Here is a 3986-nt window from a genome sequence, read left to right as displayed (position 1 = left end):
AAATCCCAAGAAAGAGATGAACAAACGTTACCCCCTCCTAAAACTGTGGACGTTCCCACAGGGAGTCTGAGAAGCAGGTTGCACGCACTGGGGTTCAGGGGTCAATGAGCATGGAGATGGGACAGGGAAGGGGCTTCGTGTGATTGACAGCCAGACAGCAGCAACTTTGGGCTCCTCTGACCCTAGAAAACTAGTAGAAAGAGGGAAATGTGTAAAACCATAAAGAGTGGGGAGGGGGGTGGGCATCAGAGATTTATTCATTTAGACCTGTCATGTACCAGTATCCATTAACCATGTGAAACCTGACAACTGAAATGACAGAATCCTTTAGTCAAAATAAAATAAAAAAAAATAACGTTTTTGGACTTTAATGCCGCATATATTATGATATAGGAAAATATGAAGCTCATACCTCAAGGAGATAAAAAAAGCACCTCAATTTTAGTCAGAGGCCCAAACCAAGCAAAAATATGCAATTTGGTGCAGTTGCTGATATTTATATGGCCAAAAAATAAAATTCTGATAGGCTAACTAATTCTGATAACTAATTTAAATAATTTAGATCTTTATAACAGTATAGCAGATTACTCAGTTGACACTTTATCCAAAAATATGTCTTAGGAAGATGATATTTTAATGCCTAGTTTTATGATCAAAGCTCTGTAGTTTTATTATGGGGCAAAACATGGAATGCAATGAAATACAATGATAATTGACAGATGTACAAATAAACATTTCTCAATAGCCTGATGTATTATATTTGATTCTCACATTTTAATGTGATTTTTCAAAAAAATATGTTGCTAAATATGGTCCAGTAAGTGCTCATCTTGAAATATTACTAACAAAATAACAGTTATCCATATGTTTACTTTATAAAAAAATCAATAAAGATTTCATAGCAAAAAAACACGTCAACCACAACCTGAAGGTAGACATTTTTATGATTATACTAAAAAGCCTTTTACTGGCTAAAACTATCAATCAGACTACAGAAAGCACGTAGTAGATTTTGTACAACAAGTGTTTCAGTAAAGTTTTGATCATGTTGATAGTTTAGAGGCTTTTGCGTATCAAATACAGTAGGCTTTATAGGGTTAAAATCTGTTTGATGAGGGTCCTGCATGTCTTGCACATGGCCTGGATTTCGCTCTACATTCTGCAGCCTATTTGCATAATTTAGGTGCTATGCTTTAGCCCTAGGCAGTGGATACTTTGTAGTGCTCTTGTCCGGGCTAAACCGCAGTGGGGTGATTTGGAGTTGGGGGGGCTACAATGATTTAGGGAAGTGAATTCAGAATTTAGATAGATAATGGCTGGCTAGGTTTGAATAGGGGCAAACAGGGAGGGGTAAAGGGTAGCCACCATTGACCCCTCTCTTCAGTCTCAGGCCTATCTTTTGCTGGCAGGTGGCCACGTCAAGCCTCTCTTCAAACACATGACATCACCTTCGGTTATCGCCAGTTGACCAAGGCCTATGAGACCAGTCACATCTCCTCTTTAGCTACAACATATCACACATGCTCATACAGTCCAAATTTTAAACTGTTACTTTTATGCTTGTTGCGTTTAAAGGCATAGGAGTATCTTGAAGTCATTGGGGTAGGCTCTTTTGACTTACACCACTAAGAACACCTTAGCAACCACATAGCAATGGCTTGACAATCATCCTAACATTGTGGTGGCAACTGTTGCACAGAGAAACGATAGCACTCGGTTTATTGAGGTAGACAATTCTAGTGACACAGTAAAGAGGTTTGCGTAATATTAACATGCTAGTGGTTTAAACTTGGCCTTAAAACGTTCCGAAAAATGTCCTTCCTAAGCATTTCTTCCTAGAATCATCTCAGTTTCTCATACTCTGCTCTTACAATGTTTCTATCTATAGTCTGGTGTTATAATTGCCATGCAGCCACTTTAGCCTATAATTTAACCTGTAGCTGCACTCCTCATCAGGAGCCTTTGCACTATACAAACATGTTCTGAAATGTATTTTTATTTGGTGATAGTAAATTACTCCTTCATTCACAAATGTTAAATTCTCTTATACTTTGTTGCAATATTTCTAGACGTATGTACCCCCACAGCCCCATCAATAAATAAACACGAAACCAAAATCCTGTTCCATTTAATTCATATTATACTAGATATCATTTAGCATTATCAATCATATTAAAATACCAATTATTACTGAATTCATCTCTAAACTAAAAATAATCAATACTGTGGGTGATAAAGAGACTCTCAAAATGTCTTTTCATCTATGGAAATATACCATATATAACTCTTTAGTCATATCTCATTTTAATTGATGTATCTTTATGACATGGCATATGGTTCAACACATTTATAAGTGTTTTTAGCATATATTTTAGCAGCATGTTTTGAGAGGGAACAACAGAGAGTAGGACCCTGATGCCTGATGCAGTTTGTGATGATGTTGATGGGAGGGTGAGGGGTGTAATTCACATCTTTGGGTTTCACTGAAAGAAGCCAGGAAAAGCTCAAATCTTTGTCCCTCCCCTTCTCCCTTCCCCCTCTTCGATTTGGAACGAGGCACCACTCCAGCATGAAGTGTATTTATAAGTACATAAGTGCGTGTGTACAGCTGACCAGACTGTAAAGGAGTTTTCACATATCCCCTGCATGATATTTTTTCTCCTGCTTCATCACATTCTTATTCCCGTCATGAAATAAGGTGCCTCGATACTCCCTCCACGCTGGCCGGGTGTTAAGTGGACACGCCGGGGATGGACGTCTTTTCATTTGCATGTGTTTGTCCACACCCCTTACGAGATAACGACAGGACAAGCCTGCAGCCTTGCGGTCAGAGGGAGAACGTGACACGGCTTGCCGTGTGTGTGCAGTGAATTGAGGATACACAGTGCGTATATCGAGGATATCTTTTGTACGTCTCGCGCGAGAAACTTACTCGTGCCATCCATTACGTTGAAAGTATCAGCGCGCGGATTGAAAGACTCGGATTTGGATTTAAACGTCGATGATACCAGCCCTGACAAACATGTATGTAGTTTCATTGTTCATTAATTCATTCTAACGACGTTTTTGTGATATATATGGACATGTACCGAGTAGCCTACATTCGGCGCTTATTTAAGTGTCACATTTACTTAAAAAATCTCAAACGGAAATATACAATAGGTATTAAAGTATAATGCCAACACAAAACAGTCTGTGCCAATGTGTTTTGAGCTACCTGGTAAAACCGAGTGCATATGCCTTGCAAACTGTGAATATTTGTAGTTTTCAGTTATTTTGCAAATGAATGTGCAGACAGTGTGATAGACTTTCTCATAACATTGCATGGAGGAGACTGGGAGTGAGCTCAGATGACAAAGAAAGCTTTGTTTGGCATATGTGTGTAAAAGATGTAGCGTCGGATATTAATCGTCAGGAATTATATAGCGGAAAGACACCGTCGGCCACTTTGTGTTATTGCTTCGAAGCCTTTCTTTTCTCTCTACACGTCCTTGCTCATAGCCTCTCAGTTGCTTTAGAGAAGAGAATATCCCATGAAGCTAATCCTGCACGACCTAATCCCTCTGATTTTTTCCCCTTATGCATGCTAGGGAATGCTGGCTCTAATAACCTATTTTTGTTTCTTTGGAGTATATGTTTCTATTTTCCGGTTTACTAGGTTGATTGATGCATGTAAACAACTTTGAGCAATGCACACAGCCACATTTAGTTTGTTGTGGAATGGGAGAGGTGCCTCATGCTGTGTGCTGTCAGTTCTTCACATGGGAGGAGGGATCATTTTAGATGGCCTAAAACAGTGGTACCTTTTTGTCTTCAAAACCGCTTTATGTCCATGAATATATTCAAATGTTTATGTAGGTTACAATATTCCCTCTTGTACTTAACGCTTTTAGCAGTTTTTAGAATTTAAGGTTTATATATATTTAACTAGGATGCACAATATATTGGGGGTACAATGTCAAATATTTAATCAATTAAATATTTAA

The 3986-nt window shown here is 38.5% G+C and overlaps 1 protein-coding gene across 1 annotated transcript in view; it reads left to right on the top strand.

The window, feature by feature from the left end:
• Positions 1-2440: 2440 nt before the first annotated feature.
• LOC107726225 (protein FAM65A-like) overlaps positions 2441-3986 on the top strand; it is a 64485-nt gene continuing 62939 nt past the window's right edge. Inside the window, exon 1 of the mRNA XM_016535763.1 lies at positions 2441-3024. The gene's annotated coding sequence lies outside the window, so the exon portion shown is untranslated. The remainder of the gene's footprint in view (positions 3025-3986) is intronic.

The sequence above is a fragment of the Sinocyclocheilus rhinocerous genome, unplaced genomic scaffold (genome assembly GCF_001515625.1).
Source record: "Sinocyclocheilus rhinocerous isolate Xijiao unplaced genomic scaffold, SAMN03320098_v1.1 scaffold553, whole genome shotgun sequence".
In the NCBI taxonomy this organism is placed as follows: Eukaryota; Metazoa; Chordata; class Actinopteri; order Cypriniformes; family Cyprinidae; genus Sinocyclocheilus; species Sinocyclocheilus rhinocerous.
The sequence above is the reverse complement of the archived record's forward strand: the minus strand, read 5'-3'. Positions and strand labels throughout refer to the sequence as shown.